This window comes from Neovison vison, chromosome 11, assembly GCF_020171115.1.
Source record: "Neovison vison isolate M4711 chromosome 11, ASM_NN_V1, whole genome shotgun sequence".
NCBI lineage: Eukaryota > Metazoa > Chordata > Mammalia > Carnivora > Mustelidae > Neogale > Neogale vison.
The window spans coordinates 140,874,703-140,895,138 of record NC_058101.1 but is presented as its reverse complement, the minus strand read 5'-3'; the positions used below and the strand labels follow the sequence as shown (position 1 = coordinate 140,895,138).

Below are 20,436 nucleotides of genomic sequence, written 5' to 3'. Positions count from 1 at the left end.
TTATCAGTAATCAGTATCTATACAGAATCTAACTGGCAAAGTGAGTATCTTATATGAAGAAAATATCCAAACGAGAAACAGAGGACTTTTTATAAAGCAGGGTTTCCCAACCTTAGCACAACTGATATTTTGGACCAAATAATCCTTTCTTGTGGGGTGTTGTGCTGTACTTGTACTGTTTATACTTGGCCTCTACCTAGAAGCTACTAGTAGCACACATACCAACCTCTCCCTAACTACAACCATCAAAAACACCTCCAGATATTACTGCCAATGCTCCCTGGGGCCATTGTTATGCACCAGGCACTGTTCTGTGCTTCCCATTTATTATCTCATTTAATCTAACAACATAGTATCCATGAGTTGGTTATCATTTTCCCCATCTTACAAATAAAGAAACTGAAGCCAACAGAATTAAACAACTTGCCAAAAGTCACATGACCAGTAAGTGTAGTAGTCTGTATTTGAACCCACATGACGGTGGCTTGAGTCCCTGCTCCTAATCACTGTTATGCCATCTCATATTAACGTCTCAGTCTTTATCACCTGATATTTGAAAAGTAATCTCTTGAATCTCATCTGGAAGTAAAAACTAAAATTATCCACACAAGTGGAAGTTAAATTAAAATACTCCCAACCTCAATTCAGAATAACTTAAATTTTTTTTTTTTTAAACACTGACTATATGCCAAGCATCAAGCTTAGGAACTAGAGTGGTTAAAAGAAAAAGAAACTATCATTTACTAAGGATTTAGCTCAGGATGTTTTTCACACATTACCTCTCTAAATTTCTCACAACTTCCCTGTGAGGTAAGTAGTATCTTTTTTTCAAGTGAGGCTGCTAAGGTTCAGAATGGAGAAGTGGTCCCTAACCTAAAAAGGCTTACAATCTAATTGAACAGACAAGAAAAAAAAATTTTTTTAAAAGACAGAGAATAAACTCGTTAAATATCTCAGTTAGCAATACACAGAGGGTAGGAAATACAAAACAGATGAAGGAAAAGTATACTGTTAGATTAGTCACAGAATACTTTTCTTTAAAAAGGTTCCTAATATCCCTTCTAAGAAGTGACATGGATGAGCAAAATGTAATGAATGAGCTGGGGAGGAGGATCTCTTCTGTAAACAATGTGAAACCGAAATTTGGGGACTGAAAGGTAAGTCTGTCATGTGACAGCCAATTTAAGTACCAAGTCAAGGAAATGAAGAGTGTAAGAGTGCCTTGCAATTAAGATTAAGCCATAGCTGAAAACAATGAGAACACTTCCATGCTTTTAGGGTGCTCCTGCCACCAAACACTCTCAAGCACAGGAGGAGAAACAAACAAAACAAGATCTAATGGAGAAGACTGATTGGAGGGGTTAACACTGGTTTAGATATATGAAGTCAAACACCGATTTTCATAAGATAAGTGATAGGTCATCTGTTTTGCTTTGTGTATTTTGTTTCCTCAAACAGAATATAAGTTTCAAGAGGGCAGCGTTTTCATGTTTTGTTCACTCAGATCAATGCCTGAAACAGCAGGTATTCAGTAAATAGCTGATAGTGACCTATCCAGAAAATCACAAATACCTCTGACATTCTAAAACGCAGCAACCTGGGACGCCTGGGTGGCTCAGTTGGTTAAGCAGCTGCGTTCGGCTCAGGTCATGATCCCAGCATCCTGGGATCGAGTCCCACATGGGGCTCCTTGCTCGGCAGGGAGCCTGCTTTTCCCTCTGCCTCTGCCTGCCATTCTGTCTGCCTGTGCTCCCTCTCTCCCCCTCTCTCTCTCTCTGATAAATAAATAAAATCTTTAAAAAAAAAAAACAACAAAACCCAGCAACCTCACAGAAACAGCAATAACTTAATATAATATCAATACTTATTACTGCAACAACTAACATTACTGGGCACTAACTCTGAGCCAGACCTCGTGATGCATTAATTTGCATAATCCTCTTGACGGGTACTACTCATATTCCCAGTTTTATAAGGAACATACACAGACCAGAAAACTTGCCCAAGTTCACAAAGTAACGCCACTGGAACCTGGATCTATCATCTCCAAAGCTTGCTTCTCAACTACTATATCACATATACAAAATTACAAGCATCCCTCTTAGGCAAAGCTAGGGAAATGTGGCCAAAGAAGGAAAAACAAAATTAAACAAAATAAAAAAGAAACCCCAGTGTAGTTGAAAACCCTTTGTCTGTCCCTCTCCAAACAGGTACTACAGATATTTTCCCACCCTAGGAGACATTGATTATCCCAGACAGAAACTTCAATAGCTTAAAGAATCCAGATGTTGAAAAGCTAGGGACTAATCTAATCAACATTTCAAAGGATGGTAGATAACATGTGGTAACACCCCACATCCACAACCCAAAGAAATAACAGGGTGTGACCTCTGACTAAGACTGACCTCAAAACTTCCGGTGCCATTCTCCCTGGTATCTGCCCTTCCCTCCCTCCTTGGCTCTCTCTCCCACCCTCTGTCCATCCCAACTCTCCTACTTAACGCCTGGCCTTAAAAAAATGATCTGAAGTTTTGGGGAGACAAAGCATGAGAGACTGTGGACTCTGAGAAAAAAAATGAGGGTTTTTTTAGCGGGGGAGATGTGTGAGTCTAGTGGTGGGTATTAAGGAGGGCACATATTGCATGGAGCACTGGGTGTAGTGCATAAACACTGAATCCTGGAACACTGGAAAAACAAAATTAAATTTTTAAAAAACCTGAGGTTTCCTGTTTCCTGCCTTAAATTTCTAATCTAATAAATTAAAATTTTTATATTTCTCTAATGAAAAGAAATCTGCCTATGTTATACTCAATAGAAAAAGGCTCCTCACCACTCATTACAGTAGCAGTCCAAAGTTGACAGTCTCAAATTCACAGGGCTGTCAATTAAGAGACCACCAATCATGCAAAAGAAAACTGATAATCCACACATCTATTTATATAACCTTCTGGTATTACATGCAAAATAAATGGACAGGAATAAATTAAAGTCACTAGAGAGACTATGTTCTTCTCCCATCTACCCAGTAGCCTAGTCATTATCATAAAATCCTTCTTTGAAAAATCTCTGAAACAGAAAGAAGCATAACTCCAACTACTACCAACAAAGAACAATATTTTAAATGACTTATTTTTTAAATGAGAATAGTATTATATTAACCACATAACTTACAGATTTATTAATATATAAGCCAATCTAACTTCCGCATTTACACCAAAATCTAAAGCAAACTTGCCTTAAAAGAAGTTACAGAAAGAGGACAAGAGACAAGATAATCATTACTAAGAAATATATCTCAATATGTTTTCTGCCTTTCGATTTTTTTCATATACTTATCTTATACAATTCTATTAAGTAAATAGACTATGAAGACATAGCCAAATTTCTCTCAAAATAGAAATACTTTCCAAATATAAAAACGATCAAGAAGCATTTGTGTCTTATACTGGCCAAAAGAACACTGATTATGCCAAGCTGAAGGAAAAGTTATTTCTGAAAATTGATTTGTACTTAATAAAAACAAAGCATGAAAACAGAGTATCAAACACATACTAATCATTTTAAGAAAGGGAGAAAACTAAAATTTAGTTAAAACTAAATTAGTTAAATTCCTTTGATCAATTTGAGATGTAATGATAAAGGAATGCCTGAGTGGCTCAGTCACTTAAGCATCTACCTTTGGCTCAGGTTATGATCCCAGGTCCTGGAATAAAGTCTCGCATTACGCTCTTTGCTCAATGGGGAGCCTGCTTCTCCACTTCCTTCTATTGCTCCCCCTGCTTGTGCTCATTCTCTCTCTCTCCCTCTCTCTCTCTGACAAATAAATGAATAAAATCTTTAAAAAGAAAAAAAAAGAAAAACGAAATATAATGAAACAGATAAAACTTGTTAAACTTCTTCATAATTTTTTAAAGCTTTTTGTTCCTAAGCGCTGAAGAGATGGACAGTTAAGAGACTTGGTAACTGAATTACAACCTGATATTTCTAAATAAACAATTTAAACCACAGTCACTTTCAGAGATAATCAATGAATTATTCAAAAAAGAGTCCCTTCTAAGTATTTCTGAGTTCTTTAGAGATGATTTCAAAATCTAGTATGTTTAAATTGGTCCTTCTTTCCTATAAATAATAAGCACAGAAGTCCATCATTTCTCCAGTTTTTAAGATTTTTTTAATAAAACATTAATGAATCATACACTAGTTCAGATACTTTTGAAAATACTGCAGAATTACTTCGGTATAATTTGTCAAACTCAAGAGCTGAATTTAAATGCTGGACAATATAAGGCCTGACTTTAACCCTCTGTCTATAACATACCTTAAAAGATCTTTAAATTAATACTATCAGGAATGGGTCACATTACTTCATGTCAGCCACCCAAAAAAAGTCTGAGAAGATACAACATTCTTCCAAAAACAAACCAGCAATTTGCCTTCAGACTTCACAAGTGGCACTAACATATATTAATGAGTTCACTCAAGATGCTGTAGGAGGAAAAAATCAGAAAACATAGTATCTTATCCAATGGTAATCCTCTCCACTAAAAACATCTTGTACTCTATCTTTCAATATTTCCTAAACCCAAGAGCACTCATGCAGAAAGGAGCACCTAACACAATACACTAAGTAAATGTACACACAGACACACACACAGTACATGCTACCTCCTTCCAAAAACCTCATAGCTGTAAAAAAAAAAGGGGGGGGGGGGCAACACAGCATAGCAACAGAAACTGCACAATATCTGATTGATCCACTTAGGTGATGGAGAAAGAGCAAAAGATACACAAGCAATAAGGTCTCTTGTGCACATCTGTTATTTTTCAACTACATGCATTGTAGGATAATGCAACATATACAGGCTCTCAGATTTTCTTGTGCTAGCTAACCACTTTAGAGAAATCAACTGTTAAACTCAAAAACTTTGAAGGATTATTTCAGAGAAATTGTTACATATTAGTCATTCAAAATCCAGATAAAGTACAGATGTCCCCTCAAATATTTCACAATTCTGAAGGTGGAATAGGAGGAAATTTTAAATATACTTGTGTATAGTAGTACAATTTTTAGAAAATATATATCCTACAGTTTCCAGGAAATGTCCTATACATCTAGAAAATAAACTCTACACATACTATGAAAGGTATCATGAGAAAATGACAATGAGGTCTAAAGAGAAGGTAGCAAAAATCTAAAAGTACATTAAGACATAAGACAGACTGGTTTTATATTTAGTGGAAAAAGTCTGCAAGTAGAAAGGTTTAACCCCCTTGGGGCGCCTGGGTGGCTCAGTGGGTTAAAGCCTCTGCCTTCGGCTCAGGTCATGGTCCCAGGGTCCTGGGATCGAGCCCTGCATCGGGCTCTCTGCTCAGCAGGGAACCTGCTTCCTTCTCTCTCTCTCTCTCTCTCACTTTGCCTACCTGTGATCTCTATCTGTCAAATAAATTTAAAAAAAAAAAATCTTTAAAAAAAATAAAAGAAAGAAAGGTTTAACCCCAAAAGTTCATTATTTACCCAAAACATGCTACCAAGTTGGACAAAGGCAGCTTTCAGCCAAATTGTATGGTAAAAGAAATTTTGTTTAGCACTCTTTACTTCTTAACTCTCTTCTTCTGCAAGGGCATCCTTTCAGGAATTCAGAGCAGTTGGCCCACCTATTCCTGATCAAAACCTGCTCTTAGAGGAGTACTTGGGTGGCTCAGTCAGTTAAGTGTCCAATTCTTGATTTCAGCTCAGGTCATGATCTCAGGGCCATGAGATGGAGTCCAGTGCTGAGCTGTGAACTCAGGAGGGAGTCTGCTCCTCACCCTCTGTCCTTTCCCCTGCATACGGGTGCATACTCTCTCCCTGTCTCTCTCAAATAAATAAATATTCAAAGAAAAAAAAAATGTGCTCTTAGAAAAAGATCATGTAATTTATTTCTTAGAGACAGCTGTGTAAAAACCATTTCTGTGGAAAAGAAACAACTGTACAGCTATTATCCAAAAAAATAAGAAATAACAAGTGCTGGCAAGGACTGAAGGGAGGGGAACTCCCATGCACTGTTAACGGGAATGTAAAATGGTACAACCAGTATGGAAAATAGTGTGGAGGTTCCTCAAAAAATTAAAAACAGAACTATCGTATGAGCCAGCAATTCCACTTACAGGTATATATCTGAAGAAAATGAAAATACTATTACAAAAACATATATACCACTCCTACGTTCATCATAACATTACTTACAATATCCAAGATTTGGAAACAATCTAAATGTCCATCAACAGATGAATAAAGAAGATGTGGTATATATACACACAATGGAACATTAACCATAAAAATGAATTAAATCTTGCCATCTGCAACACAGATGCACCTAGAGGGCATTATGCTAAGTAAAATAAGTCAGACAGAGATAGACAAATACCTTATGATTTCACTTACATATGGAAACTAAAAAACAAAACAAATGAACAAACAAAACAAAACAGAAACAGACTCATAGATACAAAGAATAAACTGATGGTTGTCAGAAAGGGGGTACAGGGCAGGAGACTGAGGAGACAGATAAAATAGATGGTGATGGGAATAGGGAAATACAATCTTAAAATCACAAAATATTTAAAATGTGGGGTATAATGTACAGCACAGGGAATATACTCGATAATACGGTAACAACTTCGCACATGGTGACAAGATGTTACACTTACTATGGTGACCATTTTGTAATGTTTATAAATATCTAATTACTATGTGGTACACCTGAAACTAATACAGTATTGTATGTCAATTATTCTTCAATAAAAAATTCTTAAAAAAAGAATTTATTATTTAAAAGCAACTTTACTCACCTGTTTGTAATGACAATTCAGCTAAGTTTTATTTAAAAAAAAAAAAAAAGGAAAAAATAATACACCACTCTTTTCCCTGACCCTCTAAAAGTGTCACTAATACAGAATATTTCTATTTGGAATATTTTCAGATATGAGATTAACACCCTGTATCTTTTAAATCACCACCTATCCTTAAGCTTAGGACAATGATAAAATTACCTGAAAAGACAAAAACTTAAAAATGTTTAGAAGAACAAGAATACTTCCTTAATGAATAGGAAAGCAACATTATAATGACCTTCTAAAAAGTACACTAAAATTGTCAGATTATGTATAGACTTTTTTAAAGAGAAAGGAAATGAAGTACCATTACATGTGTAGAAATACTATGAAAAATAAAAACAGGTTTGAAATTAACTAAAAAGTTATCATTATTGCAAGGGTCATCTCCTCCCCTGCCATAAATAGTGGAATCACGAAATTTAAAAAAATTATGAAGCCAGGATAAAAATACACCATCATTAGATGCCTGGGTGGCTCAGTTAGTTAAGCATATGACTTCGGCTCAGGTCACAGTCTCAGGGTCCTGGGATTGCTCCCTATTTGGGGCTCTCTGCTCAGTGGGGAGTCTGCTTGTCCTGCTGCCCCTGGTCCTAGCTTGTGTGCACAAACTCGCTCTCTCTCTCTTAAATAAATAAAATCTTTAAAAAAAAAAAATACACCACCATCCAATGCAGGTATCTTTTGACATATGAAACAAATGTTTTGATATTAGCTATAATGTAAAATTGCACAGTGAATTATTCTTTCTAAACAAAACACTTAAGATAGATTCACCTAAGAAATTAGGGCGCCTGGGTGGCTCAATGGGTTAAGCCGCTGCCTTCGGCTTGGGTCATGATCTCAGGGTCCTGGGATCGAGGCCCGCATCGGGCTCTCTGCTCAGCAAGGAGCCTGCTTCCTCCTCTCTCTCTGCCTGCCTCTCTGCCTGCTTGTGATCTCGCTCTGTCAAATAAATAAATAAAATCTTTAAAAAAAAAAAAAGAAAGAAATTAAACCACACTACATTTACCATTAAGAATATGCAGGATTTTTGGATATTCTTAACAGCAAAGATTTTTTAAAGTACACACTTAAGTTACCTAGAGGATCTGTTAAGATAGAATACTTAGCAAAACAAAAATTGTGCATCCAATAATTCTACATCCTGAACTGACCACTGTAACAGTAACATTTTAAGTAACAGAAGTAACAAATCTTAATGTTCTTATAATTTGGCTACTATTTTCACCTGATTCAAACCAACCATAAACACTTTTAATTTTACATCTAAAGTAAATGCTTTACAACTATTTACAATTTGTTTGCAGAACCATTCAAAATTACACCCTTAAGTTTCTTCAAAGATACTTTCCAGCTATGATATGTAGCCAGGACAACACTTTATGTAAATTATTTATCTTTGAATAAAAAATGCAAATAGTTCCTATTTTTTAGCTGCTATAGACAGCCCTGCCCCTTATTCCTCAAGTTCCCATAGTATTCATTACTCTGCAGGCAAAAGTATTTTGAACTACAGACTTTACACAGAATCACTTTAAGACAGCACCCAAAGAGGGTATCTCAGAAAATGGAGAACACCTAAAATAGCTAGTCCAAGTTTTGTAATGGAATGAAGCTCACACTCATACTGAATGTTAGTCTACTTGTCTGTTTTCTACACTAGCGTTCCATAAACTACGTAGTTTATATATAGTCGACCCTTGAATAACAAGGGTTTGAACTGCACTTACACATGAGTTTTTTTCAATAAATACAATACAGTATTGTCAATGTGTTTTCTTTTCCTGACAATTTTCTTAATAAGATCTTTTCTCTAGCTTATTTTATTTTAAGAATGTGCTATATAATATAAATAACCTATAAAATATATATTAGACTATGTTATCAGTAAAGCTCCCAAAGTAGGCTATCAATAGTTCAGTTTTGGATGAGTTAAAAATACCAATTTTCAACTGTACAAGGGGTTGGTACCCCCAACCTCTCCATTGTTTGAGGGTCAACTGTATAAGGTTTTACTGGAACATAGTCACACTCATTTGCTTACATACTGTCTATGGCTACTTTCACTCCACAAGAGCAGAACTCAATTGTTTCCCCAGACATAGTCCACAAAATCTAAAGTATTTACTAATTGGCCCTCTACAAAAAAAATTCACCACTTTTTTACTCCTCCACACAATGAGATATCATAGGCAACACATGACATCTCCAAGAACCCTCTCTAAAATACACGAATTGAGCTTCTGTCAGCCTAGGTGTAGGCTTTTGGGTCTTCTGATGCTAAAACACAAATGCACTCCCAAGGCCCTTCAATCATCCCGTATCAATCCCGAAGTTGCCAAGGCAAAGCACAAAAGGTTATCACTCCCTCCTACCAGAGTCATACCCTTCCCACTACCTTCATTAGTAAATCATGTCAACCCTAAAAGACTGCCTTTAAGTCCATCTAAACATGGTTTCACCTGCATAAAATATGTTGTGGAAAGTAGAGGATGGAGAAGGCACCCATATGGCATATATTCCAGTCCCATACCCTTATCCTAGAATCACCTGAGATCCAGCTCCCTATCTAAACATCCCTTCCCCAGAGAGTTCTGCCATTTGAATTAAATTCTTAAGGGACCAAAGAAACTACCAGGAAGGTGGTGAACTGAATGAACTAATGAACACAAAAAGTATGGATATGTATATATTCCCTATCTTACAATCCTTAATTTTGTTAGAGTCAACACTAAAAGCAAGCCCCACTAGCTGCAGGTTTCGCCACAAAAAAAACCTTCCATGTCTCATGCTTCAAAGACAGCTGATTCTTTTTAAATGCCAAGTTGTTTTTTATTTGTTTTTTAATAAAAAGGTTAAAAAAAAAAAAAAAAACATTTTCAGCACTGCTGTGCCAACACAGGGATATCCCCTCCATTGTATGGGACACAAAGACACACATCAACTGCAACCAGGGGAAGCAGCCTTCTCTGCCAGCTATTTTTAGCCCTACTTCGTCAGATTAAAGACCAAACTTAGGATAATAATCCTGGGCAAACTTTAAAAACGTGAATTTTTATGAAAAAAATCTGTCCTTTTATGTATAAGTTCCTTAACAGTGAATTCCTATATATCCTTCTGACTTTAAATCAAGGGACCTATATACTCTACAAAAAGCTTGTTAGCTCCTTCAAAAATATAGTGTAAATATGCACATGTCGTAAGAACTGGTAGCCATGTTAAAGACTGTTCCTCCCTTTGAACTTCAAATCTTACCCACTTTTAGAACATTTTTTAGGGAGAGTCTCATTCATTTTCTGTTCTGACCATATCGTTGCTAACTTTAAGACTCCCTTCCCCCAAAGTAAAAAGACGCACTTTTCAGCTCCATTACTCTGCAAGAAACCTTAACACTGTGAAACTGACTCCTAACTCTACATTTTCAGCATATCACTCATTAGTTTAACTATTTTTCTGTCTTCAGATTGCATCAGCACCAACTTTTTACCCTAAAATTTAATGACAGAAACAAAGTCCACTGCCCCATTTCTGAATTATTTTCTGTAAGAAACCACTAGTACCAATCTAAACTACTGGGAGCATCTTTCTCACCCCTCCCGTTGTTCTTCGAAGGCCATGGTATGAAAATGTTGGTTCCCTAAAAAAACAAAACCCTTCTCCAGGTAAAAATGCTTCCCAACCTAGAATACAATTTCTCCTTAATCATCTAAAAGTACCTTCTCAGCAACATTGTTCTCAGTTGATTCTCTGGGCTGTACACATGTAACTGCACAAACACAAACTGACTTCAAGCCTCCTCAACAACTTTCATCCATATCATTCATTCATCATATCATACAAGCTAACATCCCAATTAGATTTGTCCCTCACACCCCCCAATTCCAAAAGTCTTAAACACTTTAGCTCCACCAGCGCCTTTCTTCCCAAAAGAAACCTTATTTCCCAGATTTGGTTCAGACACTCCAATTAGTTTTGTATAGTCCAACAGCAACACTTCTATAGATACATATACATTTATATCTATAAGGCACCAAACACAGTAGTGTGAGAGATAGTGTCATACACACAGAAGTATGACATATAGTGTCTTATACACCCCTTTCCTACAATTTTGTGCAATTTGTGTTTCGTTGCCTATGTCATAAGTAAAAGCATCTCAAAGGCGTCTCAAATACTTTGCTGTTTCTTTGCTACCCAAAATGGAATAAAACATTACCATGCGTTTTAACCAACATATAGTCAAAGTAATAAAAATAAGTCTTAAAATTAGTAAGCAACTTTGATAAGAGTACAAATCTACCCTCAAATTATAGTTTGCTCGTTTGTCTTCCTTTTCTCCCTGCAAAATAGCCTATGCCAGAGTAGATTTCTCTTTCTCTCATCTTTGTAAAACATGGGATACATAACTTCCTCAAGTTCTCAAAAGAAGGTAACAGATCCAGAGACATTTGCTTTTGATTTGACATCTAACATTACACCTACTAATCAGTATTTCCATGTCATTACCCATTTAAAATAGAACTTACGGCTCCTTACAAAAGTGTAACAAGCACAAATATATAAAGAGAAACAAAAGAGCTGGAGAAGTTCCAGAGGAGGCAAAACGATCAAGGGATCAAAGTAATCATTCTAAGACTGACAGAAAGAGTCAGGGAAGACAATGGTAAAGAAGAATAATCAAAATACCTAAAAACAAGGAAAGATGAACCCGAGCTTGTCATAGCATTTCTCAAAACAAAACCTCTGGATGTGTTTTGGAACTTTACAGAGACAGATTTGGGACAAATAAATGAAATGTTAAATAATTCAGGGGCTAACAAACTTGTGGAACTCACTATCTCAAAAGAGAAAAAGTACACATGAAAACACTATTGGAAAGTTTTAAATAAATTTAATTGAGATCCTGAATGGAGAAGTTAGCACAGACAACCCCAGGCTTACACTCATTACCACAAAGCAGTGGCTTCAGAGGGAGTGAGCCCACACTGTTGCCTGGAAGAGCCACAATTCTCAGTACTGTAGTATTGCCTATGTTCTGTTAAATAAAATTCCACCTTATGCTTAACCCTTAAGGTCTGTATAAATATATGAAATAGTAATTACTTTCTTGCACCTCAATTTGGCACTGTTGAGAGGATACCTAAAATGCTTATCAAAGATTTTATAAACTTCTCCTTAAAATAATGGAAGGGAAAGGAAAACTTTCATCTTTCAAAGAATTAAATATCAAAAAGTTTCTCCTCATTTGATAGTGAAGTAAAGATAACTCAAACAAGCCAAGTGTCAAGTCATTCTGCCAAATAAAAAAGTACTAGCAATTAGGACCTACGCTACTTAAATTAAAAAAAAAAAAAATTGTATAGGGAAAAAAATGCAAAAACTTTTATAAACTGTTTAAGGTACTAGATGCTTTTCCCCAAGTAAGTCGTGATTCAACTCAGAATCTTCTGAGTAACTGAAATCTGTTATAGCTTCCTGAGACCTAGAAATTGGACCCAGGAAATGAGAAGGTAAAAAACTCCTGTACCATCTCTCAAGGAAGAACTGCAAAACCAGACAGGAATTTCAGTTTCGGGGGTTCAGAGGGTAAAAGGTTCCCTCTTGAAAACCCTAATAAGAGCTGCCCCGAAACAAAAACCACAGCACTGTTTCACACCCGGTGTACCAGGAAAAGGTGTATTACAGAGATGTCCTTTGTGTGCACATATGATTTGGCTTCCTCAATTTCCTTTGCCAGTTACTGGCCAGAAAGGTGCAAGTGTTCACTCTGGATAAAGACAGAGCTCCTCTAAGAGAAACCTGTAAGCTTGCATATTACCCGTACAAGGAGCTAAAATATCATAAAACACAAGACTACCTGATACCTCTTCCTCGCTGTAAAAATAAAGATGCACCCTCTGGTCTATACACTCCCAACACTCCTGCAAAACATCAGCAAAACTCCGAGCGGACGAACCGGACGGTATCCTCCCACTTTCTACCCCCTCGATTTCCCCGGCCACTCACACTTTAGGGAAGAGCCGTGGCGCTGAGAAAGTGGGCTGGTTCCCTTCCTCCTTCGCTCTGAGGCGGCAGCTGCGGAAGGCTCCGGCGCGTTACTGAGGAAGAAGCGGTGCTTGTGTCTCTAAGCCAGGCGGTCACCCCGGGTCTCTTCCGCGCCGCCGGAGCAAAGGAGGCGGCAGCGGCCCCGCTTACCTCCTCTTTTCCTCTTCCTGGATCTCTTCAGGCTGTGTCTTCTGCCCGCCCTGAGCCACTTCTCCCGGGACAGTCACGTCTGTGAGGCTCCAGATTTTGCTCTTACAAAGTTTTTCTCTGGGCTGAGGCTGCAGCCGGCCCCCCGGGTCCCCCCCGGCCCCGCCGCCCTCGGGGCTGGGGCGGGGGAGGGGGCTCTAAGAACTCCTCCCGGAGTCCTGCCGAGGGGCCGGGGGGCCGGCGACTGGCCAAGAGAGAAGACCCCCCCCCCCCGCGAGGGGGCTCAGGAGAGGAGGAAGGTAAGGAAAGGACGGCGGCGCCTGTCCTGCTCTCCCCGCCGCCCGGGCCGCCGCTTCACATCTGGGTCCCCGCCCCCCCGGCCGGGGGGTGGTTGCTGAGCTTGGGTCCCCCGCTCATACACTCTGGGGCAAGATGCTACGGCCCCGGGCGGGTGGAAGAGGCAGCGGCGTGGTGGGGGACCCGGCCGGCTCCGCTCGGCGCCGCCCCCGCTCCCGGCTCCCGCATGTGTCGCTGCGGCTGGGACCCCCTCCCTACACGTTGGGGGTCCCTCGCCCCGCGCCCCGGGACGAGACAGAAGCTCCGGCCCTTCCTCAGCGTCTTCTCACCGCAGAGCAGCTGACTAGTCCCGGCCCGAGGTAGCCGCCTCCCTGCCCCCCAGCCGCCGGCTCCGGCTCGGGCTCCGGCGTGTACAGCCGCCGCTGCCGGCCGGGAAGGTGAGGGGGGGAGAAAAGGGGTGGCCGCGGCTCCCACTGGTCCAGGTCAGGACGAAGGTCTCGGCGCTGGCCAGTGCACGGGGGCCGGGTCTCTCGGATGCTCCCTCGCTTTCACGCTCTCCGCTGCGGTGGCGGTAGCGCCCGGAGCTCAGCTCGCTGTCTCGCTCGCTCTGTGCGGGGCTCTCGCCTCACTCCAGAGAGGGGCGGGAGGAAAGCGGCGCAGGCGGATGACGCAAGTCACCTAGCAACCGCTCCCCTCACCCCCTCCCTTTTCTGTCCGCCAGGACGTTTCCTCCGCTGGCCTTTTTTTTTTTCCCCTTTCTAACCACCCCGCCCTGGGTGACTCTGGCGCGCTCTGATGACGATCAAAGGGAAGAGGAAGTCGGGTCCCCGCGAGCGGGTGGGTGCGCCTCGGGCCGCGGGACTAGCTGCCGCTGCCGCCGCCTCTACGGCCGCGTCAGAATTGAAGAGAGGAAGGGGAGGAGCCGAGTGGAGCCTAAGCTGCCGCCTGATCTTAGCCCTGACCCCACGGCGGCGGGCAGAGCTTGCTCTGTAGCGGTTTCCTTCAGGGCAGGTGGTGGCTGCTCCTTTGGGAGCAAGGAGGAAGGCCCATGCCGCCCGGCCGTCCTCAGGCGCGCACCACCCGAAGGTGAGGCATTTAGCCCCAGATGGGCCTTCGAAAACCCAGGCTGAGCGAGAACTTGCCCTACAGCCTGATCCGCTGCACCTGCTCCAGGGAGCGAGCGCCCCACCCTTCCCGTGGTGTGGGGCGAGACCTAGCACCCGATAACGTGTGGTCGGGCCGAGCAAGTGTTTGACGAATGAATGAATGCCTCCCTCCGAGGCACTCGCGGAGTTCAGAGGAGTTGACGGAAGTGCAAGCGTTTTGTAAGCTACGTGGTATTGTAAAGATGAGAGTGGTAATACATCCCTTCTTCCCCCTCCCACCTCTACGATAGGAAATAGGGGTGCAGTTTGCGTACGGAGGCACAACCTGAGGGTGTAAAGTGGGGGCGAATTGCCGAGACGAAGGAAGGGAGCCATCCTCCCGGAGACTGTGGGAAGAATTTTTACTTTTTCAGGAGAAGATGTTAGTGGTGTCTCAATTTTAGGAACCATTCTTGCTTGTATGAAGCTTTGGAGAGCTGATCTTGGTTGATAGTAAGTATCCATAACCATCACCAGGAAATGTTGGCCTGTGTTGCAGGTCTGACTCAAAGGCTCTTTCCTTTCTAAAATAAATATTACTATTACGCAGCCTTTCCTACAGATTTATCCTGGAAAGTAAATTCAAATGAAAACTCATGAAGTTGAAGGTGTAGTTCTCTAGGAAAAGAAATTTTGAGATGAAAGTCTCAGAATCTGTCTTGAACCTGTCCAGGTAAATACTGTGAGACTGAGATGAAAGCAGCAATGATGAAAGCAAGCAGATTCCAGAGTTCTTTTGCTGGACCCTGGCACACCCTACCTGGTCTGGAAGCAGCATTAATGGATATTACAAGTCTTTCCACTCCTTAAGAGAATAAGGAGCAAGCTTTTATAGGCAGACTTTCGAAGCTCATGGTTTCCACCAGCACCATATGCGAACAGTAGACCAAGGAAACTTCATTTTTATTAAAATGCTGTAGAAAAATTGATGGGAGTGGGAAGTGGATGTTGCAGAAGCAAGAAGAGACTCACAAAGCAGCACTTTCCCAAGTGTCCTTGATGAGAAGTTCCAAGAGCCAGGTTAACTATCCTGTTTAAGCTACTGTAGGTAGCTTAAACTGTGGGCATGATCGATGCCCTACCATGTCCTTCATGTCCTACCATGTCCTTCCAAAAATGACTCACAGGGAATCTGCCCTCCCAAATCGTAGCCCCACATGGCTACAAAGTAAACTTCTACCTGGTTTTGCCCCCTCCCTAATTTCCTGGTAGAAATTGAATGAGTAAAATGCCCAGATTTAGGAGATTTTGTGAAGCTGAACACCTCGGGTTTTAAGTCCTGTGGGGTTTGGATAAAAAGAATGCAAAAATCCTGTGGTGTGGGGCAAAACTTAGCACACAATTGTGGTCGGGCTGAGCAAATGTTTAATGAATGAATAAACTTCTGCAGCCCAGCAGAGTACACCTCCAGAAAAGTGTGTACTGTACCACATGGGGTTTTTCAGTAGCCTGATCTGTTTTGTCAGTGGCTCCACCTTAGAACCTTAGTACTGAAAGAAAGAAAAGCACTCAGGAGATCTCTCATGCACCTACTTATGAAGTAATAGCAACACTAAAACTGGGCAAAATCCACCCACCTCACCATCCAATACTGGAAGAAACGAGGAAACAGCTGGAATTGGCATCTAGAGAGGAGGAAGTTCATACATTTCCAACTTGGTCTGCATCTCCTTAGTTCTTTTACTTATTAATCCAGAGGGAAGAAAACAGCTAGATTGTACAAAATTCCGAAAAATCTGAAATTTCAGGTAACAGTACTTTCCCTGCTTTATCAGTTTGTTTGTGATAAAGATCTGCATACTATGTTAAAATATAACAAAGGGATATTTGTGGAGGGTTCTTTTCTCCTGCACTTGAAAGCATGCTCTTATGAGAAGCTATTTTATCAGTGTATTATCATCCCACATCAGTGGTTTTTACTGTCAGGGATTTCATAAGCTAAATTATCTGGTAAAGTTTCTAGAAATGCCATCTAAAAAGTCTTCAATTACTTTTGCATTTTTATTGTGAGATATACATTAAATGCATACAGCAGTTATTTGGTTTAATAAGTTGTTATAAAAGAAACCTGCTTGTGACCAAATGGGTCAACAAATGGAACATTGCCAGCATTCTAGAAGCCCCCCTATTGACCTTCCTGAGCACAACTCTTTCCCTCTCTTTTAGAGGTAGCCATTATTCTAACTTTTGTGATAATCATTTCCTCGCTTTTCTCTATTGTTTTTTTTTCATAAGCATGCAACCCTAAACAATATGTTGTTTCGTTTTGCCCTTTCTGTTGAACTTTATTAAATGGAACAACATAATGTGTGATCTGTTTGCTTGCTGCTTTTGCACGTCAAAATCCATAGGGAATTTGGGTAAATTGGAAGGGGAGGTGAACCATGAGAGACTATGGACTCTGAAAAACAATCTGAGGGGTTTGAAGTGGCGGGGGGGGGGGTGGAAGGTTGGGGTACCAGGTGGTGGGTATTAGAGAGGGCACGGCTTGCATGGAGCACTGGGTGTGGTGAAAAAATAATGAATAATGTTTTTCTGAAAATAAATAAATTGGAAAAAAATCCATATTTTGTTCAGGTCGTTCATATAGTCATAATCTGTTCATTTTTAATTGCAGTGTTCCATTATAGCAGTATGCTATAATTTATTTAGCCATTTTATTGTTGATGGACATCTGGATTGCTTCCAGTTTGGGACTGTTAAAAGTGCTGCTGTGAATATTCTTCATATGTGTATTCCATCACATTTATATCAGTTTCTGTATGGTATATACCTGGGGGCTGTTTCTAGAGTGTTATACTCACGCCAGCCATGTATGTGAGTCCCATTACCCCCCCCCACCCTCAATCCCACTCAGTATTGTCAATCCTTTTGCCAGTCTGGTGGATGTATAGTTAGTTGTATGTCATTATGGTTTTAACTTGTTAACTCTGATTGCTGATGTTATTGAGTCCTTTCCACATATCAACTAGCCATTTGAATGTCCTCTTGTGAAGTGGTTACTACCTTTTTCATGCCCGGTATCTGAGATGCCAGATTTCCCAAGATCCTTTTATAGTCCACATTTGAACAATTTATTTCAGGTAAGGTAATGCTACCAAATGAGTTATATTTAGGACAAGTTCTTTCCAAAATATAGCTTACTTAATTATCTTCTATGAATTGGCTTATATAAACTTCTTAAAAATAGACTCAGGGCACCTGGTTGGCTCAGTTGGTTAAGCATCTGCCTTCAGCTCAGGCAGGTCATGATCCCAGAGTCCTGGGGCTGAGTCTCCTTTACCCTCGGCCATGCCACCTGCTTGTGCTCTCTCCCTCTTTCTCTCTCAAATAAATAAATAAATAAAATCTTAAAAAATATATATGTGACAAGACTATTTTTTATTTTACTTTTTGCCTTCCAGAATAATCCCATGCTTTCAACTTTCATTGCTGGAATTTCTCATGGTTCTTTTGGCTTTTGTTGTGATTTAGTCAAGTATGTAAAAAAGATTTTTATTGAATCTATGTAACTGATTCCTGTTCTTTGTCACTTTGTATGTTATAGGCAACTATGTAACAAATTATTTCCCTAGCACAGATTTCTTTTTCATTTCCCAGTTTCATTCATTTTATAAAAGTCACAGTGACTTTTTCTTTATTTCTGAAGTCCCTGCTAAAATAAGGGTTTGTTGGGGGTTGTTTTTTAATTTCACTCAGTAATATTAATACCATTCATGTCTCTACCTGGCAATTTCCCCAATGTATTCTCTTTGGTTCTTTATCATTTTCATATCTTCCAGTTCTTTGTGTAGAATCAGTGATGTTTTCTGATTTCTCATCTTAAGATGAGACCCAGAGAAATTATTTTACATAGGATCAAAAAAGCAAGTAAATAGGATGCCTGTACTGCACCCCAAGTCTTCCAATAGTATGCCTGCCATTATATCACACTGACTCAGTCTTCTGGAGCATTAAATAAGTTCATTCCAGTGATCTATAGAATATTGTTCACTTCCACATGGCAAACCTCTTCTTCTATCATTGAATAAGATTGTTTCACTAAATAAGATTGTTTCATTTTTAAACCTGACAGCTTTAGGATCAGATTAAGTGTGATATAAATAAAAATAAATACAATTTTTAAAGATTATTAGAAATAATTTCTAAAAAGGAATTATACGGATACGGATACTTGTTTTAGTATCTTTTTTTTAAGATTTTCTTTATTTGAAAGACAACAAACAGTGGGAAGGGCAGAGGGAGAGAGAGAGAGAAGGAAGTAGATGCCCTGCTGAGCAGGAAGCCTGATGCAGGCAGGGCTCCATGCTCCACCCCAGGACCCAGAGATCCCGACCTGTGCCAAAGGCAAATGCTTAATCGACTGAACTACCCAGGGGCCTCTGGATATGTGGTTTAAAAAATAAGGTTTCTCCACTTTTTCCTTCACTAAACCCGCATCACCTCTCCAGAGAACCACTGTGCTTCCTTAATGTCTGAGAAAATCATTACACAAAGGAAAGCAATGGTTAGTAGTGTCAAATAATTAAGGAAACGCCCTTGGATTTGGTGATCGGCTCCCTAATAATTTCACAATGCTGTTAAAAATGTTGAATGTCAGAACATAATGACATTTGTAAATCCAAGAACAAATCAACCTAGAAAACCTACCAGCTGCTTGATGAGATCATCTCTGTGTTTGCCTTTACCATAAACTGGACTTGCAAAAAGATTGACTGTAAAAATGAATTACAGTGACCACTAGTTTTAATGGAAAATAAATAAAATAAATCACGTATAATCTTTCTTAGTTTAACCTGAGTTTCAGAAAAACCTTTCCTTTCGTTTTGTCATTAATAATCACAAAGTATTTTGACCTAATAAAATCCTACCAAGGTATGATTGGTTGTAACTTAATCCTGGAGAGTAAAGGCTTTTAAATGTTCTGGCTTGAAATTCAAGGTTGAGTTACTAAATTAACAGTAGGGAGTTGCCAAAGGTACCAGACAATTTCCAAAATGCAGTGATACATAGAAAGTGTGAAAGTGTTAGAATATCATAAGCATAGACTTTTCACATTTACTTCACAATTCAGGGAACAAAAATGTAATTATCACCTACGATTTCCTAGCACTTAACGAAGTGCCGAACATATAATGGTGAAACAGATCTAGCTTCACAGAGCTTACAGTCTACTCCTTAGTATGAGCTGGGTTTGAAACTTGACTCCCGTCACTCCATCTAAAACTATTTGTTCTATATTACCATCTGATAATCTATAAGTAAATGGGTGACTGCTTTTATTTTCTTCGTAAGCAAATAATCAGTCTTGTCATTTTTCAGAATTTCACAGAAACACTGAAAAGTAGTATAATGCGTGTTTATTTACCTAGATTCGGTCATTGTTAACATTTTGCTACATTTGCTTTAAGCATTTTTTCCTGAACCATTCGAAACTAAGTTGCAGGCATAATGTGAGTTAGAGTACTTCAGCAGAAATCAAACTCAATCTTTAACCTAAGAAAAGTAACAAAAATCTGTATCTAAATACATAATTCATATATGTATATACATATAATTCATATATATATATTTTTTTAAAGATTTTATTTATTTATTTGACAGACAGAGATCACAAGTTGGCAGAGAGAGAGGAGGATGCAGGCTCCCCGCTGAGCAGAGAGCCTGATGCGGGGCTTGATCCCAGGACCCTGAGATCATGACCTGAGCTGAAGGCAGAGGCTTAACCTACTGAGCCACCCAGGTGTCCTATAATCCATATTTAGATTTCTCTTATTGTCCCAAATAGTTTTTCCAACACTATTTAAGGTGAGGGTGTACAAATGTGATGATTTGAAGGACATACTTATAGTGCAAGGATTACCCAAATAAGGCTAGTTAACACAGCCATCACCTCACATAGTTATCTTTGTGTGACAACATTTAA

General features: G+C 39.7%; 1 protein-coding gene across 3 annotated transcripts in view; it reads right to left on the bottom strand.

Moving 5' to 3' along the window:
- The window catches only part of FBXW7 (F-box and WD repeat domain containing 7), a 230,031-nt gene extending 216,055 nt beyond the window's left edge, over window positions 1–13,976 (bottom strand). For 2 of the 3 annotated variants that reach the window (XM_044224868.1, XM_044224867.1), the window contains exon 1: window positions 12,883–13,243. The gene's annotated coding sequence lies outside the window, so the exon portion shown is untranslated. Of the gene's footprint in view, window positions 1–12,882 lie in introns of all 3 variants that reach the window. The other variant, XM_044224870.1, reaches the window with a different exon arrangement.
- Window positions 13,977–20,436: the final 6,460 nt, after the last annotated feature.